The 23,819-nt window shown below is 41.7% G+C and overlaps 1 protein-coding gene across 4 annotated transcripts in view; it reads right to left on the bottom strand.

The window, feature by feature from the left end:
• The window catches only part of LNX1 (ligand of numb-protein X 1), a 158,226-nt gene that overhangs the window by 68,774 nt on the left and 65,633 nt on the right, over nt 1-23,819 (bottom strand). For 3 of the 4 annotated variants that reach the window (XM_032998983.2, XM_032998986.2, XM_032998985.2), the window contains one exon: nt 14,761-14,921. The gene's annotated coding sequence lies outside the window, so the exon portion shown is untranslated. Of the gene's footprint in view, nt 1-7,054; nt 7,299-14,760; nt 14,922-23,819 lie in introns of those variants that run through there. The other variant, XM_032998984.2, reaches the window with a different exon arrangement.

Raw genomic sequence — 23,819 nt, 5'->3', positions numbered from 1 at the left:
AAGAAAGCCAAAGGGTTGTGTTCTGGATTGTTTTCTCTTACCGAACTTACAGTATGTATCTGGATATGAAGCACTCTAGCAGGTATTAAGGAAGGATTGCATCTTTGGGGTGGGAGAGTGAAGCAAAGAAGGGGACAGGAAAAACAGAAAGAGTTGATTCTAGGGACTTCTTTTCTCTTAAATCTAGCTCGATTTACACAATTACTCTAATTGTAAAGAAAGCTATCAAGCCAAGGGTAAATACTACAGGAGTTTAATGGTTGAATACCTTAAATTAGCATGCAATTGCAGTTCCAGTCAGCTGATTTTGTGGTCACATTACTTCTGCTGGAAAAGCAGCATCATGTGTAGGCAAACATCGCAAGACTGCATGCAGAAATATAGGTAAGAATAATGGCTATTGCCCAAGCTGCCTGCTCAGCCCAGAAAGGGAGAGCAGCAACTTCACCTAAGACACACAAGCATACAGACACTGTACACGTAGACAGAGGGAGGACAATATAAGTCATGAGGATTTAGAGCTTGGGGTCCTCTAGACCATCCTTATCCCACAGCAGCAATGGACCTGGGACCTTGCATTCAAAACTTGTCTGCTTATCCCCCCATGGCACTGCTCTGGACGCCTCAAGTACCAGCATAACCAGTTCAAATCTTCATTTTACTTCCCAAAGCACCGAATACTTCACACACTGAAGTGAAGTCCACAACATGATGCCAAGTACTGTATCACTCAAAATTAGGCCTATTCCCTTCATAATTTATGTTACAGAAACCCAGTATGTCCCTAACTACAGACCCAATTAACTCTGGCCAGACAACCTGCCTGCTGGTATTTTAAAGATGTGAACTCTGTGGGTGGCAGCAAAACTGAAGAGTAATTTGTGGCTTTTACTTGATGAACCCTGACTGCTCATGAGAGCACTTAGTTCTCATTAAATCTATGCTTATTTTGATATACCGCTTTGAAAATAAACGTGCAGATATAAAATATGCAACAGTCTAACTACTATTCTCGCTTGAAAGTGTAAATGTTATTTGCTGCTCTACCATAACACTACCCTTCCTTCCAGCTTGACTTAATTTGCTGAGACAATGTCTCAGCCTCAGACACCCACATTTGAGGGCAAATGAGGGAAAGAAAAGTAATAATAAAAAATCTTGACTATGACGGAGCACATTTTCATAAAAAAAAAAAACCTTATTTTTGTCCAAAGCTCATGGGCTCTAAATCTGAGAAATTATACTTTGACAAGGTAGGGGTTTTCTGACATAAAGGTAAAATGATAGCCCCACTAACTCTAACCAGATGTTTAAATCTCAAACACTTACCTTAATGCTTTGCTAGATCCTATTCTTATGTAGCAATTATGCTAAGTGACTGTATAATAATATTTTCTGCTTGCAAGACTAAGTTCTACATAAGCTCTGTCTCTTGATTAGCAGTAGCTTCATTTAAATTAAAATCATTGCCTATTCTTGCAAAAATTTAAAATACTCTATACTGTGGCAAATATTTCCTTTTGTAAAAATATTCAGAAGAGCTTTATGAAAAAGCTCTTTGTGAAGGAACGAACACCTTTCTATAGTGCAGAAAACAGCTCTACCTGTTATTGTTATATAGGAATTAAAACCATATTATTTTGTTCTACTAAGGTGACACACAGCAAAATGAAACAAGAGGAAGGACAATCATGGGGCTGAGGCGAGGACTGTTTGGGCACTGCAAGTAGCTCTTAGAAAACTTCTTGATGAAGTGAGGTGGCCACAACCTGGTGTTCCATTTACCAGCAGCTGTGTTTCGCAGAGTGAGAGGGAGAGCGTTCAGCTGATCTCCTCACCCCTCGGTCACGGAGCCCATCCAATGTCAACAGGGCTGCTTGCAAGGATGGCAGTACGCAGCTCGGGAATTTGCGGGATTGTGGCTTTAAAAATAGCCATAAAATGAAATAGAAATTAATAATGCATGACAAAAATAACATTGCTTTATGACCTTTGTTCTTTCATACATTTTCAAAATGCCTTGCACCTGGGGCAACTAGGGGAGTGGGCAATATCATGCTGTTTCTCCACTCTCCTGCCATGTCCTCTTTAACCAACATACACAGGTAGATCCATGTGGGTGCTCTCCCTGTGCACCATGCGTCAGAAAAAGGCCAACCCCAACATTTTGTTGCCTCATGAATGTTCCCAAGGTCAGAAACTCTTCCTTCCTGCTGGCAGGGGACTCAACGTGCAGCTGAAAGCTGGACCCGGAGCCCTGCTCTGAGGCAGGAGCAGCCCACAGGAACAGGAGCACAGGCATGCAAACGGTCTCCTCCCAGCCTCATGCCCTAACCCTGACAGTACTGTTCCTCCTCTCCCACACGCATGACACACCAACTGCCCTGATACAACTTAAGTACAACTGGAAGCGGTGCTACAGCTCCAGAGCAACTACAATTATTTCCACAACGACAACAGAGTAACAGAGGCATAGCTGTCCTAAGGCCATGCTCTGCTGCGGCAAAAACCATGATGGAAGCCCCATCAGACGCAAAGCCAGACTGTTCTGACCACATTACGGATACTCTTTATGAACCTGAAATGATAATAACGTATTGCTAGTGAAGAAGTGCAGGTTCAGGGAGCTGTACCTGAATTTTACAATGTTTACATAAGTTACAAATACTTGCTACAACACATGGAAACAAAACCATCCATGTTAATTAGTAACAGGCATTGAATTTTTAAGAGGACTTAATTCAAGTCCTATGGCCTCTACTGTTTAGAAAATTTAGACTAGATAATAACATAAATTCTGAAAAAAAATAAAAAACAAAAAAAAAAATCTATCAGCCTCTTCTGGCTAATCCGGCCCATGTTCACCCACAACGAATCTCCTTAAATTGCTGGATATATCAAGCAATGACATGATTGCTGTCTGTCTTTGGGAAGTGATTATACCACCAAAGGAGTTAGCACAGAGGGCGTGCGATGGAGTTGTCACACAGATTGGGTCAGAGGCAGACATTGTTTTCAGTGTTTGCAGTAATTTGTATTTATAACATTTATGCTCTGTCATAACAATTTTTATATAACATAATTAATTTCATGTCCTTTTAGGAAACTTAAAGCCTCGGTTCCTCTTAACAATGTAGAAGAGAGGAAGGAGGGATTTAAAATTGACCTGCTGATAACCAGTGCGTATTTCTACTTCTTCTGGTAACTATGAATAATAAAATATACTTTGAGCAAGGAACCCTTTACAGGCAGATGGTAAACCACAGCTAAGAGAAAAAAGATAATTATTACCTGGTTGAACATCTCTTCTTCAAGGCCCATGCTTGGGGGAGGAGGAGAAAGGAAAGGAGGGGGGATGAATCCTACACCATTTGCATTCGGTGTCAACAACACTGGCAACCTCAGCAGGGCGAGGATGTCACCTTGGCAGTCTCACGTTGGCTTACAGCAAGAGCTGTATTGACAGGGACCGGTTGCTTCATGGATGATTGACAGGAGGAGCTTTTAGGGGTGGTGGTGGTGTCATGCCCAAGAAGATATCACCAGAATTTGCCGCTTCACTGCTGTGCAGGAATTTTTGAACAACTCACTCCCCAGATTTAATATAATTGTACAGCATCTAGCACAGCTTGGCTTAGATAAATAAAATTAAATACTGATTTATAAGAATATCACAGTGTTGTGACACTGCAGTAAATCAAGCTCCAGTCCAGAACAGAGGCCTGAAGCACAGGAATATGGTGTAATTGATGAAGGAAGAGCACTGGCATCTTGGACATCCATATTGCCAATGTTTCAGCTACAAGTTGGAATGAGAATGGTCACATCAGGGCATGAAATAACTCCCAGGACTGCTACCACAGTGAAAGCCAGTATCATGGTAACATATTTTTGAAAAAGTTACTCAACAGACTGCACCAATTGGAATGAGTTTGCATCTTACGGATCTTTGCTGCTTGGGAATTTGTAGCCAGCAGAAGCGTTTAAGAGAATAACAAATTAAACCCAGACAAAGAGCATGGACAGTAAATATGGAGAGTAGGTATAGAGAATGTTTTTTATCTCCCTGCACAGCCAAGCCTGTAGTTGTCCCATCCCAATGAAGCATTTAACCAACCTTAAGCTTAAATCCTGATTTACCATCACAGTTACACTGGCAGCAGTGTAGCAAGGAGGGCTGGCCGAGCAGAGCAGCAAAACTCCACCGCCTCCGCCCAGCCACACTGTCAAATATTAACCCAGCAGTTCAGGAGGCTGCACGTGGAAGTAGTGTTGCACAAAATGGAAGAAGCTTCAGGTAGCAAAAAGTGAGTAATCAAGGCTAAAAGGGAAAGAATTAAGTGATGAAAGATAGTGAGGAAGCTGCTAACACAGAAAAGAAAAAATAGACCACCAGAGAAACAGTGACATGGAGCCTGAAAGGGCAGCGATTGGCTTAAATCCTAAATGGTGAAAGACAAGCCAGTGAATGAGTGTCACTGGAAAACAGGAGTGACAGATGAGCTGCAAAACAGGTAGAGGAATTTAGCTCCAGTACCTCTGTGGTATCATGGCTTGGGGATAATGAAATCCTCAGTCAAGGGAAAGGGTGGCCAGCACATGAAGGGAAAATGAATTCTGAATAGTACAGTAAGATTGCCAACTATTAGTTGCTTTTATTTTTTATTTGGTTTATTTTTCTCTCTGTGTATTTAAGTAGCACATTTTATTAGTGCCCCTGTTTTTTTTTTTTTTTGACTCTACGCATATGCATAACAAACCCTGATTAAAATCTGTTGATTAAAGGGGATGCCTTTTCATGCCTTGTTTCTCAGCTACACAACACTGTAGGAGGTAGAGATACTACCAATAGAGCTGTCATGCTCTTCTTAGCTGGACTGTGATAACAAAGTTGTGCTGCATTCTTCCTCCAGCCCCTGCACGAGCTGTTATCTCCTATGAATGTGCATCTCTAAATGAGTCACAACCATCCGTTTATGAGGTTCAGCATGGCACTGTATGGCCAAAGGGGTTGATCTGCAGGCATGTAAGGAAACTGCTCTGCTACAGCAGCATTGCCAGCTGCCAAATAAAGTTAGAAGCTTGTTATCCTTCCACAGATGCTTTTACCTGGCCTTCCTCTCACCAAACTAGCCATGAGCACTCTGCAAACAACATCTGCCTTTCTTGATACTCAGCTTGTTTTGCCAAGAGCCTGGAGGTTGCCATCTTGCTTGTTAATGTTAAAAAGTACCCACAAAAAATTGACAGGAGACTTGACACCTTTCACAGTCAGAGAATTAACTCTTCAATGAAGCCTCAACCCAGTTGTCAGTGGCTAGAAGTGGGCAGGTCAGGAGATGTGGGCATTGTCCCCATCTAGTGGCTCACCCTCACTGGGAAGAGTGGATCACATCCAGGAGGGAGCAGAGGCTCTCTTTCACCCTCATGCAAAAATACAAACCCCTTAGGATGTGCAGGGTTAGCTGTGATGCTCAGGAGAGCATAGCCCTCATTACTCCTGTGTGAGAATCCAGGTTACAAGATCACTCCACCTATTCCATATTCAGGGTTTTATAATGAAGCATTAAGTTGAATGCTTATATAAAAGTATTTGCCATTAGTTAGAGGAATTTTAATGCTGTTTTAATTCATTTTCTTTCATCAAACTGCCTTTCCTGGTAGCAGGCCTCCCAGCTTTCCATTACCGTGTTTCGTACCACTAACTGCTTCTCTCCAACTGAAGTTTTTTATAGATTACGCTGACATTGCTGTTCAAGGTATTTTGGAGGCCATTGGACAGACTGTTTGTTTCAGAATACTTGATGACAGTTGTGGAAAACATTTTGGAGTGACCCATACTCCAGTAGTACATATTATACAGTATTGTACATCTAAAAAGACATTGGTTCATATTCCAAAGATCTGGCTAAAAAATACCATATAATAATTCACAACAAACTTGGCATAACTGCACTAAAGGCCAGAGAGGTGAGTCAGTCTGCCTAGATTTGAAATTTTGTTCAAAGGAAGGTTATAAAATGCTAAGGTGCCTAAAACCTTATGATCACACCTTACAACCAGCATTCCTCCCTACATATGTCTTTCTGTCTCTTTTTTTCCCCTCCCCCCTTATTTTAAATCTACCTATAGAAAAGTCGAAATATTTTCTTTCTGCCTGAGGTATAATCAGCAGTAAAACATCCCCAATGGAGATTTGTTATGGGCAGAGGTGAGATGCATACCTCAAGGTAAAAAGTCATTAACTGGAGAAGAGCTGGGGATCTCAGAGATCTCGATTTAGCAGATAAGAATTCAGCTTGACTTTCAAGAGTATAGGAAAGACTGTTAAAACTGGCTCTTAGAGAAAAATAATTGTGCTTGAAAGTTCAGTACATCCATACAGAATGTCTCTGAGACAACAAACAGGAGCTCCAAAACCTCTCCTCTCTGCCTGGCCCCAGCTTTGAGACAGCTGGTTTTTCAAGTTATTAGTCAAAATGTCCTTCTCAGAGCTTATAAAAATCAAAGAACTTTGCAGTGCCTTTTGTGATGAAAGGCATTTCCAACTGAATAGAAAAATCCAACAGTACAGTACAGTAGGTGAATAACCCCAACTTTTTAAGTTGTAGCTCAAGCTGTGAGACCTAACAGAAATGTCATACTGTGCCTGTATGCATAATAACTTCAAAAACCAGAACCAGATTGTTTGAAAAAAAACGGTTTTCTCTGTGGCTCATGCTGGAATTTACAGAATAAACCAAGGTTGGAAAAAGTTTTCTGTTGTGGAATTATGTATCTGAAATGTCTGTTAGGAATGTATGGAAATATATTCTGGTTTTTTGTCTGTTTCTCTCACACGCCCACGCAAACCTGAATTGCTCTTTCTGACAATTTCATGGATACAAAACTTTACTCAGCATGTTAAAATGAAAAAAATCCGCTCAGAAGTAATTTGAGAATATTAGGAACAGCTGGACAAGATTTGAGTGAAGAGAAGATCTGAGTAAGACAGTATGTATTGGAAGGTTAACCTAACTACACTACAGAGAATATATCCCATGAATGAACTTACCTTAGCAGAAGGTAGCATTTCTGAGAAGACTTTTTGCTGGCATGCCTTTAGTTGTCAAATACTATGTTGGTTGAGGTAATAATTTCCGTTTATTGCTTCTTTCAAAGTTCAGTAAACCCAGACTTGGTCCAACAGCTTATGCCAGAACTACAAGCTCAGACTCCAAATGCAAAGACGAGCTGTAGCAAAGTGGGCAGGCTGTGGCTAACTGCTTCTCAAAGGCACACGGTCTACCTGCTCAAAGGAAGTCAATCATGTGGCCAAAGCAAGACTATGTGAGCAATTATGATTGACTCCTAAAGGGCTTCCTAAACATGTGCTCATCCTAATTGACATAATAAATGCCATCGACATTTCACATACTAAATTATAAAATTGCATGGCTAGTTATGTAACAAAAGGTGCGTTACCGCTCTGATTTGACTGATTGTTCTGGCTGACTTTGGCAAGACAGTCAACCTCACAAATACCACAAGCTTGTTTTCAGCCATTTGACCAAATGACAAAACTGTATTTGTGTGGCTGGACAGCAGCATGCCCCAGCTGCCTTTCAGGATGTTGGTAACTAAGAATAGGTACAACTGTCCATGCAAACTGTGTGAGGGAGTGCAACCCTGGTCCTTGCTTCAGGTGTGCCTGGTGTGTCTCTGTGATGGGGGACAGGTGTCTGCCCACATTCCTCCTGTGTTTCAGAGCAAGGAAACGGGCCTGCAGACCACAATGGAGCTATAGAGTGCTCCAGCCAGGTGTACTTCAATCCAGACAACATAGTCCCCAGGCATATATGAACCCACACTGGGTACATCGCAACAGTGAGACATTACACAAAAACCTTGCTGCTACAGAGTAAAGCGCAAAACTTGGAATAAAATGCATTTGCTTTAAAATAAATAAAGTACTCTGCACCTTCAGCATTAATTTGGTTCCTGATAATAGCTCCATGACGCTGCTTCTACCCTATTTCCTAAAGAAAACACTTGTTCTCTCTCTGTCTGTGAGTGAGTTTGTTCATCCCTGTTCTTTTGCCCCCCGGTATCTTTTGGAACCATTTTTCAATTTCAGCCCAGTCTGACAGAATAGCAGAAGCCTCCATATACGTTAAATTATCACAGTTACCATGTGAATAGGTGACTGGGTGGGAGAAAGAGAAAAAATTAATGTTCCTGTAAAAAGCAAGGCCACAGAGTGACCCTAAACCATACTGGATATCAAAGAAGACAGGCAGGAAAAAGACATATGCATAGGCAGCTCTCAAGAAAAATTAATGTTGGAGCTACACCATACTAGACAAAGCCACGGGGAAAGAGTGTTCACTAATTCTGCCCACTGAACCCCGATATGTAATCCAAAAAGCTTGTTCTCATTCTATTCCCCACTTCCAGCTTCCATGTCTTACAATACAGCGGGACAGGTACTGAGATAGCCCATGCCATCAGCAGAGGAACCTACCTGAAAAGAATGTTTCTTCCCAGGCATGCCCCTTGCTTTCTGGCTTCCTAATGAGTGGATGCACTTTTTACTACGTTCCCAAAGCCAAAGGTACAAGCCCCTTTGAGAAGAGCGAGATACCCCTTCCTCCACCATGCATCGTTCATCTACTCTCCGAGCTGGCCTAGCTGAAAAAGCTGCTGCCAGTATGCAATGGTAACGGGCTAGGGTGTACTGGGGATCAGGGAAAAGGGGTTCATCAAGCTTGGGGCAGATGGAAGGCACAGCTGGATGGTGGCACCCTGGTTGTCAGTGGTGCCCATTTAGCTTCAGAAAAGACTTGCTTGTCCCAATTGAAATGTTTTGCTCATCACACTATGAAGATTCTTTGTCATCAGACAGCAGGTAAGTAATCTCATTGACTTCCTGATCTGTAGGGCTAAAAACATTTACCAAAAAAAAAAAAAAAAATATCAACTCCACCCTCAGCACCCTCTAAAATGCTTTAAAGTAGCTTTTATTTCTTTTGTGGTGCAAACTTCATTGTGGTTTTGTAGGATGACTTTTATGTTGGTAAGGTTGAAGAACGACCTGCCCGACTCACTTGCAGCTTCGTGACTTGTGAGTGGCTCAGCCAGCACAAACGCATCCTGAGAACACCTGCACGTCCCTTGTTAGATTCTATCTCTGCACAGACAAACGCAACGCAACACAAAACCGCTGCAAGAGCTACAGCATTTGCATGAGCAACCCGGCATACGGACCATGTGTCCTCTGTGGGGGCCTGCCCTACTTGACTTTAAAATAACAACACGATAGGCAGAGCAAAATACATGGGAATGTGAAAATCTTAACTTAATACAGATTTACAGTAAATCTTAATCTTTCTTCGCAATCCTCTCCCAGGACCCCAAGTGGGCCAGTGGGGCAGGTGGGCGATGCTACCTCTGTGCCCACTCAGCACCAGGGGAGGGGAAGAGCTGCTGAAGAGGGAACGAAAGGGCAGGGGCAAAAGCACCGTGCAGGATTTGTCCCCGGGAGGACATTGAAGCCTTACACCTCACCCTGCTTCCCACGGCCACGGTGCTTGCCACCCTCAGACCACACAACATCTTCTCACATGTGACCAAGAGATAACATTTAATAACTACAAAGTGCAGAACATGTGATGGATAACGCTGCTAATAACACATAATAAAGTAAGCTGTGCTTTAATTACACTGTGCCTTTACAACTCCTCCTCTGATCCAGGAGTCTCTTAATGCTTGACAAACTACTTAATGAGTTCTCACAACACCCTGTGGGGACCTTTTTTAGGAGAAGCCTGCAGTGTGGTTAGGTGAGCAGGGGAAGGGGCAGCTGGCTGCTCCCACGCTGCGGGGCCAGGCTCCCGTGACACCTATGCCCACCCTCCATCACAGGAGTCCTTGTGCAGCGACATGGCCACAGAGTTGCTGCTCTCAGATCTGATCTAATGGAAAGCCCACAGAACCTCTTGAATTCTAGGACTGCACCCTCTGCTTTATGAACATGCACCCACAGGGGGACAGCAGCAACTTTCAGCAGCTGGCTCCCTAGTGTGACTTGTCTAATCAGGAAAAGCGAACACTTTATGTAAAACCTCTGGTTTATTGCACTCAATGGCAAAATTAAGCAAATTCAGTGGAACAATGATTTAATCATCTTTCTCAATCGTACTTATGTTGCACCTAACTCCATTACTATAATTTATACATCATTATTATAATAATATTATTATTAAATATTACATATGTAATTTATAATTTAAGTTATAGGTCTGTAAATGTCTATAGCTTAAATTATATCTATATCTTACTGTTTCCTCCTCCTGCCACTTGGATCCACAAAAAAACGACTGAATAAACAAATTCTAACCAGAAAAATCAGCCCCTATTAAAGAACTGCACAAAACAGTGATTCTCTGCTCTTTAAAATAACGCAACCCAAAAGCATTCCCTGCTACCCTGTCCCGGGTGACAGTTGCTGGGACCCAGTCCTACTCAGGAACCTGGAAGAAGGAGGGCACAAGTCCAAGCAGGGTAGTCAACAAGTAAATTTCAACAACTTAGGAGAGCGGTACAGCCCAGAGGCAGCCTCCTAAATAATGGGCAGACACACAATACGCAGCTGGAAACAGAAATTTCAGGGGGCAAGGGGCAGAAGTTTGGATGAGCTTACAGGCATTTTGCAATACTGAGTACTGAATTTCACATTTAAGAAAAATACAGTGTTTGAAAGAGAGAAACATACTGTACACTGAAGAGGCTGAACCAAGTAGCCCAACTGCTGTGGTCTGACTATCAGTTTTCTGGTGTTACTGGTTAGCTTTTGGGTCTTAAACAAAGAACACACTGTCTTTCACTCAGTTATCTCTCTCATGAGGTAGTGCTGACAGCGCCCATTTATATCTGTCAATATGCCCTATTGCTCATTTGGGAATGAGCTGTGCACTAGAGCTTATAACCATCTTCTAAATGGAAAGGACTGGGGAAACACAAAGTATTCGAGCAGGAGTGGAAGCAGCTCTTTAGCTAAGGCTGTGCAATACTTTCCGTTCCAGGGCACCTTTTGTAGGAGGATAATGACTAAGATCCCTGTCCAACAAATGTCTCAGCAAATAAATTTTGTTTATTATAGTGATCAAGCCCTCAGCTACCAAAACACATCCTCTAGTGCCTGGTTCTGCCCTCATCTTCTCAGTGCTGGGAAACAGCATCCCTGAGTATGGTACTACTCACTGGACTTGATTCATCACAACTTTAATTGGGGCTTTGTGGGAACTCCCTGATAAAGTCCATTGCTAATTAACATGTATGTGTTGCCGATGGCCTTGTAACATTCTCCTTAAAATGAAGAGGCTTACTAAGGTTTTGTCAGCCAGGACACGAGTGACACCAGCCTGGGAAAGATAGTTAAGTCTGTGGCTGAATTAATATCTGCTTCCAGAACCGGTTCTGTGGGTGTGGAGAACAATTGTGTGCTGCTTAATTGTGTGATGAGAAACCAATTAGGAATTACATGCTCAGACTGTCCTGCTTCCTGCATCCTTCCACATGGTCAGATGTGAATTGCTGCATGCAGGCAGGCAAGTGGATTTTTTTAATTCTTTGAAATTCCTCTTACAAGTCATGGCTATTTCAGTGCCTCAGACCCTTTTCGACTGAATCTAAACTGTGATATTCTTTTAAATATCAGTAGTATGATTAGATGACTCCTCAAGACTGAGACTATGAAAACCCAGCTATGCTATAAGATACCTCCCAGCACTGAGTTCTACTTGCAAAATCCTGTGTGAGCTGATACTGTTAAATATATAGTACAAAGAGTTACAAACAGAAGTCTGCATTGAAGGAGAACAGCAAATAAAGTAACAGCATCACCCATATTTTTTAACATCAGCATCTCAACAATATCTATACTATGTAGCTGTAGGCAGAGAAAGCAAAAGACTAGGGAAAAGACAAGTTAAAAGTGCACTAGAATTATATCAAAAATCAGATCAAAATTTCCCTTCTTTCAGACAAGGCATTTTCTGAAAAAATTCATCAATTCGGACAGAGGAGTAGCCATCGTCCCTTAATATGAAATTACTGGCATGTGGAAACCATTGTTTTATTAAGGCTCTTTGTTTTAGTAAGAATGTTGCAGGTGTACTAAAATAAAACTGGAGGACCAAGGAAAGGAGCCGCTAGACAGGTAGGACATTTCAGGGTGTTTAGCATCTTGATTTCATTGTAAAGGAGTAATTGATGTTTACTCAGATGGATGACAACGGTATGCAGTTGGAGGCAGTTGTATGTGACAGGAGCTGCCAACTAACCATTCCTTGAACATTTAGCAAAGGTGAAAATTTCTGCTTCCATCTTGAGTCCCCTCGAATCACATGATTCAGGTAATGATTGTTTTTATGGATTCATCTTGAGCCTCTGGGGAAAGCCTAGGACAGATCAATTGCATCTTTGTGCATTCCAGTTTCTAGAAGCAAAAATTTCAGTGGAAGAACTACAAACAAGTACCAAGTCAGGCAGCCTTGCATTATACCATCATCCAGCCATTTTAGCCAGAAAGGAGCTTCACTAGCTCCCCAAAGGGCTCTGGCCACAGATTCCCTCAAAATCAGCTGCAGGCCTCTGTCTGCCCCTGCAGTGAGGGGAGCCAGGCAGGCCAGGCAGCAGCACCCAGCCTGCGGACAGGACTGACAGCTCCAGAAATATGGGACTGCTTCCCTTCAGCAGCCAGCCTGGAGGAGAATCTCTGAGTTTGAAAGCCTTTACTAATTTACCTTCCTTCTGGAAACAGTGTTGCTTGATTTCCTGGTTTGCAATGAAATAAAGCTAATCTATCATCTCATCCTGCGTGCAAGATTTATTCGCGTTTTGCAAAAGAAAAGCTATGCCAGGGGAAGACGCCAGTGCCTTCAAACTTCTTCCAAAAGACAATTCAATTTTCTCATCTGATAGACAATCACAACCCTGAGCCAGGAACATTCTTCTTTCCAAATATGTGCTACAATGAGGTCCTGATGCGGTTAGTGCTCCAACACATGGGCTTGGAATAACCTTCCAAAAAGCAGAACTCGCATGAGCAAATGGGAAGACGCTTGTACAGGACCATGAGCAAGTAAGAGAAATTAGCAGCAGGAGGAAGAATATTTTCAGGTGGCAAGAAAAAGATAATGAAGAGACAAGCTTCCCCAGACTGATTCAATTTATATTTTTGGAAAATATACATAGGCTCTGAGGTTTGAGATGGAAGAATATAAAATAGCAAATTAGTAACAGATTACTTCCTTAAGAGGAATTTTCAATCTCACGAAAACGCATGGAAGTATTGAGGATACAAGTCCTCACAAAGCATCAGCTTTCCAAATGCCTGACAGTGAATCCTGGCTTTTATTTACAGATCAGTATTTGTGCTTTTCCAACAACAGAAGATAATAGACAGTGCTGTTTCAATAAAGTGGTAGAATTGTCTTGATATTGTTCTGCATGAACCTGAATGAGGAAATGAAAAGTATTTTGGAGAGTGGGATGAACAGAGAGCTCCATTTCTACAGGAAACTGGGAAAACAAGTGCCTTGTGTGGTGCCCAGTACAGTCAGATGAGGTTTTCTTGCTTTTCCTGCTGTCAGAGGAACCCTTTCCTAATCATCAGGCACCTGGGGAAAGCATGACTACAAGTCTAATATGCATACCTTTCCAGTTTTTTGTTTTTCCTTAGTAGATGTCAAAGCAGAGGAGAGCTTGATGCAAGCAGTCTATCCCTAGTCATGAAAAACACCCCAAAACATTCTTGGCTTTAGACATTTGAATGGCTTCTGCTGATTTATGTACTTGGACCTCTTGTCTATGAAGCACTTTAAGTATACGCTTCAGTGTGTAAGGATGTCCACATATCCCCATCTCAGTCCTGGGTTCTATGTTGACACATTTGTGCATATACATGTTCTCACATGAATGATCAGGCTCGTCAGTAGCAATGAAACTTATAAAAGTTATGTGTATTCATACATATTCACAGCATAAATTTAGCTAAGTGGAGAACATGAGTAAAGATAAAAACTAAACCAAGTTCTCCTTCTCTTCTCATCTCAGATGCAGTTATGTGCATAAAATCAAGCTGCAAGATACAGCAAAGGCAAATATAGCCTCAATTTACCTCCTACAGCTGCAGAGAGATTTTGTGGGGTTTAACCTGGGGGAGGGGAAGCAATGGGTTTCCAGAGGATTAATAAAATGATGGGCTAAAGCAGCTGCAGTACAAATGGCACCTCTCCACCGATAACCAGTTAGATTTTAACACACTTTACTGAAGAGATAGACCTTCTTAGCAAAAGGTAGATGGAAAACTAAGTGCATCTAGCTAACAAAAATGTAATGAACTAAGCATGGCACCATTTCATACTAGCATGTAGTATGTATGCAAGTAGTATTTTAACACTGGTTACCAAGAAATGCAGCAACCTACAGGTATGTTATATGGCCTTCTCTGTGAGATTATGAAAATAATCCCTACATTAGATTAAGGGGAGACTGAATCACTAACGTCAGACACAGTAAATATTTATTGCTGCTTTGCTGTGTGGCATTCCTGAGGGTGCAGGCTGAGGTTTGGGCCCACTCCCCCCTGCAGCAAACCGGGTTCGGTTTGTTTGCTGGAGCATTTCCTTCCACCTTTGCTCCTCTGGAACAACTCGCACCCAACTGAAGGGTAAAAGCAGGAACAGCACAAAAAACAATACAATTTTTTGAACTCACATGTCTGGTTTTTACTGTGTCTCTCATCCGCTGCTGGTGGAGTCCTGCAGGTGTAAAATTGCCGGGCTGGAGCAGGTGCTGCCAGGCAGGGCCATGGACTTGGCCCTCACCCCCGTCTCCTCAGGCAGAGAGCGGCCGGTGGCCGCGTCAGATGGGGAAGCCTATGGCATGACAGAAGGCACAAAGAAAAGCTGAATTGCATAAACCTGAGCAATATAAGGTTTAGAAAACCACACCCTCCTGGTCATTTCTCCCGCAGGCAGATAAGCATGTGCAGGCCGCTCAGACAACTGTGTTATTTGAAGGTTTTACTTTTCTTTCCGGCATATACCAAAGTTCATTTTCAGTTTGGCTCTTCCTTGCATTTCTTTAATTCTTTCAGCTTTGCAATCAACATGGTTCAAATTTAATAAAGTCAAATGGACCATCTTAAAAATTGTTTCAAGACTAAAAATTCGTGTTGGCTTCCCCCTTGGAAAAGGAAGATGAGGCCTGCAAGCTCTAATCCTGAGTCCGTGTTCTGGAAGCTGGATCTTCACTTTGTTCCTGCACACTTGAACCATGTAAGATCATGAAGACTTGAACCATGTAAGAGCAATTTGTAAACTCTGGAATCAGCTGGCTGAAAATTCAAGCTCTGCTAATTTTCTGAACATTGCAAAATAAAGACTGCTTTAAACTCTCTCATCCATCATTTTTCAGTTTTAAAAGTACCCAAGAAAGGGGTAAGATTTACTGTAGATAAGGTGTTGTACTGTTGCACTGTAACACAACAGCTTAGTGTGAATGTTAATTATGAAAGCAGAGGCAGCAAAAAAGATTTTTTTTTTTCAAAAAATATTTTCAGTGGCGGAAAAGAAACCCTGATCTTCCAACTACATGAATCACTAATAAATGCAATGACTTCAGCCACCAAAAGCATTTACTGCTAAGGAAGGAAGCATTATTCAAGAAGCAGGGCAGCTTTGGAGATGGAGCAAGCAACTGCAGTATATGCTGTAAACATGCAGAAGGAATTCCCCAGCCTCTGATATAAACATCTATGGCTACCAGGTCTTGGCCTCCAATTCATTCTTCCACAAGTTTGTTTCCTCTCAAACATTTTAAAAGCGTACTTGCTACTTGTGATTATAAAATCTCTTCTTAAATATTTATTTTAACAAAGCATCAAGGGACCTGTCAAGTCCTCCCAGCAAGTGTGACAGTCATACCCTTAGTGTGATGGATGCTTGTTTGCAATAGTATTTGCCTTTCCTGCCCTGACAGCACAACACCTCTGCTCCAAGTTGCTGGAGGAAACCTGGGATGGGTCCCTGCCGAGCCAGCCTGCTGGTGCTCGGTGCACACTTGCCCAAAACCCATGTGTGTGCCAACAGTGCTGTGCTGGATCTGGGGCACTGTGCAGCACTGAAGTGCTGATGCTCCTCCCCTGGGATGGGTACAATATAGAGAGACACAGCCCACATGGGACCAGATGTCCATCGCAGTCACAAGGCCAGATATGCAAGCCTCACGCATCTGTCGTCTGCAAAATTGAACTATGCATATGCAATGCACTTTTAAAAACATGCTTAAGCTACAGAAGTTTAAACATCAGCAAATACATCCCCACAGAGCAAAGAGTGTGTTTAAATCCTTCCTTGCATGGGAGGTCTCTCCAAGGCTGATCGCTGTAGATCAGAAAGCCCGGAGCCTTGCTGTCGCAGGTGACCACATCAGACACTCTAAGTTACAGACTTAATTTCCATTTTAGAAACTAGCCAAGTTTTCACCGCCTCCAACTGCTGGGAGGCTTTTCTAAGTTTCCAGACCAAGGGCCAGTTCAGACTCATTTGTTCTCACGCTAATCTTTCTGGATTGCTTAAATAGCCTTTCCCATCTCATGACATGTTTTCCTATTTTCTTTTCCACTCAAACTCTCTAAGTCTCTGCTCTGAAGAAAAGCTCTCTACTCTTCTGCTCAGCCAAACAGCCCTCTTGGGCACTCATTCATGTCCAAATTCTCCACTCTGGAATATGGCATTAATACTTCCTTACACATACCAGGTAAATTATTTCCCCAGAAGGTGAATTATTTATTGGCTCTGAACCAAAGAGCTGGTGAGCTATACCTGTTGATGGAAGATCCTCTGCTGAACCTGTCTTTCATCTGCTGGGGATGAACATAGAAAGATCTCTGAACTACAGCCTGTGTACTGCCTTATTTACAGATTCCCTCCTTTGCCAGCAGCTGGCTAAAGGTTCTGGTGGATTTTCTTCATCAACAGCACAAAAAAATGAGCGAACTTTCCTATTATAATTCATTCTTTTGCATCAAAATGATAGCAGCATCTCATAGATCTGATTGGTGCAATGATGCCTTCTTAAAAGACTTCTAATTCCCTGGTATAACTTCATACATTGGAGGTGGGAAAAGTTACATATTTAGCTCTGTTTAATTTTAAAACAAATTTGTACAGTTTATCTCAACCTATGCAAATGCAGGTATAAGGACAGACCTTTCCAGTTGCAGATATTCTATACTTCACTACTGCTGAAATTGTTTCCAGGAGGACAACATGACATAAACTCTGTTGTATTAGGCTTACTCATTTATTTACTTCAACTAAATGATTTCGGCATATATTGCAACCATTGGCAGTACACGCTGTGCAAGCTAAATTACAAGATTAGTCAAGTCAAATTATGGGAAATTGTAATAATCAAATGTTAGGTGATAACATGGTAATGGATGCCATCTGTGTCAGGTTGAAAAGATCACTGTGTCCTGCAAACATAGAGGCCCATGCAGCCTCTTGTGAAGCCCTGTGAAGCCCTGTGAAGCCGAAGCAGATGAGGCAGGGGGTAGGTCAGCTCTTTGCCTGATGCTGACCCCTCTCTTCCAGCCCCTGGTCCAGGCCAACCATCAGAATGCTTGGAAAAAAAGGAAATAAAAGACTTATCTCTGGTGCATATTACATTCCTGTACATACATCTGACAGGGGGCTGAGCTGTGCTCTCTCTTTCAAGTACACAAGGAATCTTCAGTGCTGTTGAATATTTCTGTGATGTCCCCACAATGGTAAAATATACCCTTGTCCCTGACCCCCATGGATGGACAGTAGGATGGGGACCAGGAGGTGGAGGGCAGATGGCCCTGGCTGCCACTCTGATTCACTAGAAGAGCAACAAGAAGAGGGAGCCAGGGAAGGAGCACCAAGAGTTGTGGGTCATGGCTTGGGGAGGTGGGGACAGACCAGCCAGGAGGAGATGGTGTCCCCCAGGATGAATCTGTGTCCCCCAAGCTCCATGATGGCAGGCCACATCCACATCTGGCATGGGCATTTGATTCAATATTCTAAACTGGGACTGTGCCAAATATATACCTTGGCCTTTAGAGGCATACTAGAGAATAGGAACAAACTTGGGGGTGGAGGTAAATCAAGTTTAGAAACAACTCCAGAATGAAGGCCAGTGTTTGCACGTCAGTTCCCTCTCTCCTTGCTTCCTCTTTGTGGAAAATCATCAATCTGAACTGGATCACAAAAGATAAAAGGAAAGATTGCTAAGCACTTGTACTATGGACTCTCTGGAGACTACAGAGTGACACTGACAGTCTGATTGGAAACGAGACTATGGACTCTGCAGTCATTAATCACCAATGTTAAACTAGCAATTCTGTACAGTGTGACAGTTTAAATAGGATGTTGACTTCCAAAGTTGACCTACTTGGTGCAATTTACAGATGGCGAGGATCTTACACAGTGTATGTTACTCTGGGAAGTCATGTTTCATTTGTCATAAAAATTCACTGTATCTACTGTATCTTCTGTATCTTGTACCTTTATATTTTCTAGAAGACTCCTGAGAAGGAAAACCAAAGCATAATGAAGAAACTAAAAGCACAGGATTAAAATAATCTCTTGTCGTCAATTAATGAACCAGAAATAGTACCAGACTTACAACTACTATTTTCTGAAATGGACAGTTTTCATGGGTTTAAAGAACATAGAATTAAATACAGCCCTACTAGGAAAAACCAAAACAAACAAAACAGCAACTTGTGCCATACCAGCAACTAAAATCATCCCACCCAAGACCTCACATGGCATCTGTCAGGAAGGGCTCCAACTGGGAAAGCCAGCAGACCCAGCTGTACAATCTCAAGTGAAGCTTGGTGTCCTTCCACCTCCTCCAGAAAAATCTGTGAACACATGAGCTGTACGTACATAAGCAAAACAAACATTCAAGTGGCCAAATCACTCTGGCTGTTGGGAAAGGATAATATTACAAATAGCCAGGCTCTATATGTTTTCCCTTGGGAGAAATTGTTGAAGTTAAAAGATTAATCTGGGCTCTCAGCACACTCATTAGTTAAATTGCAAAGCAAGCTCGTTACATAACCAATCCCAGGACAATTATATTTATCTCGTCAAAGTTCAAAGTACGAGTGGCTTGCTGACCCAGGTAACATGAATACCTTCTGTGGGATGCAAGCTCTCTGATCCGTTAGAAATGTCAACCCTATGCCCTACCCCAGTTTTTGGATTACCTGTGCCTTTTTGGAAGAATATGTTTGTGTAGTACCTCCCAGAGGTCTTGCCAGTATGGAGGGAGGGACTGAGGAAAGCTGAATTCACTCGAGAAGCGGGTAAACTGAGGCACAGAATTAAGTCACTTGTTCCTAGTTACCAAGGAGGTCTCTGGCATAAAGAGCATTTCACTAATTCTCCCATACTTTGTTATACACAGTACAGGGACTGTTTAAGGTGGAGTAAAATATCTGTACTAAAAGCACATACAAATGTGTAGCATGCGAGGTCTATCCTTGAATTAACTTTCACAGCCAGGCTTATATCTTGGGAGCAGTTCACAGAGTTCAAGATCAGAAGAGAGAAGAATGTTATATTTCCCGACTGCACGCCACAGGCTGCTCTGTCCCCTGCTCTGTGCCCTTTATGGACCCCGCTGCCTGGATTTAGCCCCATCAGAAATCTTTCTAGAAAGCATCCCACCATGGTTTGAAGAACCAAAAGTTGGGGAATCTGCTGGTCTCTTTCTTCAGAGAATTAATTGTTCATACTTGCAAAAACACATGGATAATTTATTGCTAATTTAATGGCACTGCTTCAGCTTGTCATCATCAATTCATGTTACGCATTTCCTAGTTGGCTGAAAGAGTTCTTCCCAAACTGGTATCTGTATCTTGTGCTACTACTTACATTACACTTGTCAGTCCCATATATTTTTCATGTGGACCAAAAAGGCTGTGCTCCAACTAGCAGGTATATTACCTAGCACTTAGGTAAGATTTTCGCTATTCCCTATTCTCCTCCCATTCCTATATCATCTTGTAAAGTGCTGGCTGTGATGTGATTGATGTTACTCCACATGAATCTCCCCACACACATACATGCTACAAACACAGGCAAAATAAGACACTTGCTCCGCCTTGACTCCTTTCTGTGTGTGTACTCAGGGATCACTCTAGACATTTTGCCCTGCCATAGGGCTAAGACTATGTTCTGAGGTTATCCATTAAGATCTCCAAAGTCTTCCCAAAGTCTCTATTTTTTTTCTAAGCTACCTTTTCCCTTTCCGTAGATATGGTACATGTTCCTTGTTTCCAGATATAAAATTTTGCATTTGGCTGCATTAAAACAGTCTATTTTTTTGGTCTGAACTCCACTTTTTAGGCAATTCAGATTCCCTTTTCTGCAGCACCAGGCATGATCAGTGAATGATCCAGTATTTTTCCTGCAAGACCAAGAAGTGAACATTGTCAGAGGTGGGCTGAGTCCTGATCTGGCACTAGAATCTCACTAGAAATAACCTTTTTAGTGTGATTCTGCATCAGCTGCTTTTGATATACTAGTTCTTAGCCACTTGACATGTACTTACACAAGAATGTAAAATGCTTCATTTTTGATCAAATTATGTTAGGGTATAGAGCTGAACACTTTCAGGGTCCGTTATGTCTATGCAGTTACTTTATTAACCAAGCAGGTAACCTTACATTAAAAAAGCAAACCAAGCTTACCTGACAAGACCCATGTTCAACAAAAACATCATTGGCTGCCATTAATAATATTCATGTTCTTTATTACTTGAATTCACGTGTCAGCTTCTCTATTATTTTACTGGAAGTGAGGCCAGGCTAACTGCCCTGCCATTATGAGAATTATCCTGTTTGTGCTGTTAGGACATTGGCAAAAAAATGAACGTGCTTTCAGTCTTGGCAAATTTCTCCAAAATTCCCAAATTTATTAAAAATCCATATCAGTGTGCCAGACAACTTCTCAGCTAACTTTTTTAAAAAAATTTTTAGCTGCAGGTTATATAGGGTCTACTGCTTTAAAGCTGTTTTCCTGAAGTAGGAGTTGTCTAACATTCTCTTAATTACACATGAGCTGGAAAAGAATTCATCATCCTCATATGATACATGTACATCATCTTGTTTCTTTCCAAACATAAGGCAGAAATATTTTATGAACACTTCAGCTATTTATGCATTTCTTATTAACAGTTTTAGTACCTTAAACACTTGCTCAGCCTATACTATTGCTACATTTTTTTTCCTTATGTAAACTAAAAACTCCTTCAGAACACCATTTGCTTGACAAAAGTAGATTTTGTTTTAGCCTTTGCTAGTCATTTCCATCGTTCATAACATATAAATATGAACAGATATCTTTCTCCCATTTTCCAGCCTTTTTGTCCAATATAGAACCACACAGTTTATTTAAATATGTAAGTACTGTGTATATTCATGCTCACATACATGTCTATAGATATGTATACATACATAGCCCCATATATAGATAATATATACCTATTTAAAATATATACCTATTTAAACACATGTGTACACATGTGTAAGCACATTCCTACTTTCTGTATTCTTTTGCCACACATGTCTTAACAATGCTCATTTAGCAACCTCTTCTTGAAAAACATGCAGTTTTCATTCACACCTTTCTCTTCCCAGTGAATTTTATTAAGGGCTGTCCTCAGCTTTGGGGAATTGGCCTTTTCAAAACCACTTGTATAAATATTACTGTTTGGAATTGTTTTCTGTTCAACTATATTGAATGTAATCAGGTTACCATCACTTCTTCCCAAGACAACCTCTGATTTCCAGTCTAGTGGTTAAATTCATTTTATCTATTATCAGGCTGCCTGAAAGCAGAATTCCTCCACTCCACATTTGACAGCATTTGTTTTGTAGATCTATCATCTAGTATTTAACACTACTCTAGTGGTGTTTCAAAGGGAGCTAAATGAAATCTTCAGCAAGTCTCAAAAATAAAGTTTCCCATAATTACATGATTCTCTTCCCACATGTGGTGGTAGCTCATTCTATCTTCAGATTTAGTTCAGTGACATGTAATATCACCTCTGCCTACTCCTGCTTGTTCCTGGGCATTGATAATCAGCATATTGCACTGCATTTCTTAAGATCCTGAACTTCCCAGTTCTAAGTTAGACAGATGTAAGTCACTGGGTCATACACAAAGCCATTCCTCTCACACAATTTCTTTTATCTCCCTTATCCTGCTTAAATGGCTTACACAGTATTCTGACATACTGGTCCGTCTAGTACTGAAACCTGATGAAACAATTAAGCTGAATTTATCTTGATTATTGAGAAATTCCATTTCCTTTTACTTATTACCCAGACTCCCAGCTTCAGCATTTCCAAATGCGTTTCTCTTTGGATCTTCTACCCCTCAGATTTAATTTGTTCCTGACATGGCAAATTTGAACCATATTTACTTTAACACCCTTCTGCATGTTGTTACTTTAAATATAGTTGCAGCAGTTCCTAGTAGCCAAGAATTGTTTGTCTCCCGCCACACCTATTCAACCTCTCCATCATTTAGGACTGCATATATTACAAGCCAGTACACAGTTTTGCTCTGTGGTATGTAGTCAGTCCAAAACCAACAGAGGTATTTTGTGCTGACCCGTGGGATGCTGACACAGGCTGGCTGGGATACTGTATCTGCAGCACTATTTAAATAATGACATTCAGCATCGTTCCTTCTGCGTCGGAGCGTCCTGTTTTTGCAGGTGGCTTTGCAATATAATTCAGCAAAAGCAATTTTTAATAACAGTGCAAGTACTCCACTCAGGTCACAGAGGCACGACTTATCAAGGAATGTCAGTCTGCTGCAATACTTGCAATACCTTGCAGTCACAGGACTCTGCGCTGGCCTGAGCCAGTCATGGAAACTCTCTGAAGAGACACAGATGTGTTTCACACAGGAGGAAGAAATACATTAATACCTGCATATGTCTGACAGTTACCCACTCATATCTGCTTTTTTTTACAGAGCACTAACTACGAAGCTCTGCAAAGCCTTTCTGGGAAGAGACAGGGCCCGTGTCAGTGCCCACGGCCATCTCAGACGTCCCTGGTCACCATGCTGGTACCTGTCTTTTCATAAGAGAACAAAACTCTCTGGGGAAGCAGGTTTCACGCAGCCCCCACTGACTACACGGAGCACTGGATTGTTCCTTAAATGGTTTAAACCCTGTGCAATTTAGCTAAAGAAAACCAGGGCCCATTTTATGAAGTATGTTACTTCCATGTGTACCATAGGAACTTAAAAAGATGTAAATTTGAGTCAGGATGCTATGGGTCGTCTGATCTTACCTCTGAGAGGTAAGGGATCTTTTTGTGTGGGAAGGATGTATCTTTTATTAGACTAATAGCTACAACTGGAAGAATTACATGTTTTCAGGTATGCAAGTGTTCCTCTGGTCACACACACTGTAAGTTCTAGTACATCCACACAAAAAATCACAAAAAGTATCAGCTGGAAGGACAGAGCAGACAGGAAGGGGTCACTTCAAAGAAGGTGAGATATTTTCAGTACATCGGTTCCTGAGCAGCCCAGAACGTTCGGTCTGAAAATGTTATTGCCTGGAGACTGAGTCACAGAGCGTTGCTGACACAGCAAGCTCAGCAAACAGGGAATAGCGCACATCTTGCAAACAACCTCTCTTTGCTTTACTAAATGAGTTGAGCATCAGTCTAAGCACAACTCCTTTTACATGCCAATTCCTTAAATTGC

The sequence above is a fragment of the Tyto alba genome, unplaced genomic scaffold (genome assembly GCF_018691265.1).
Source record: "Tyto alba isolate M040663 unplaced genomic scaffold, T.alba_DEE_v4.0 Super-Scaffold_6, whole genome shotgun sequence".
Lineage (NCBI taxonomy): Eukaryota > Metazoa > Chordata > Aves > Strigiformes > Tytonidae > Tyto > Tyto alba.
This window is presented reverse-complemented; position numbering and strand designations above follow the sequence as displayed.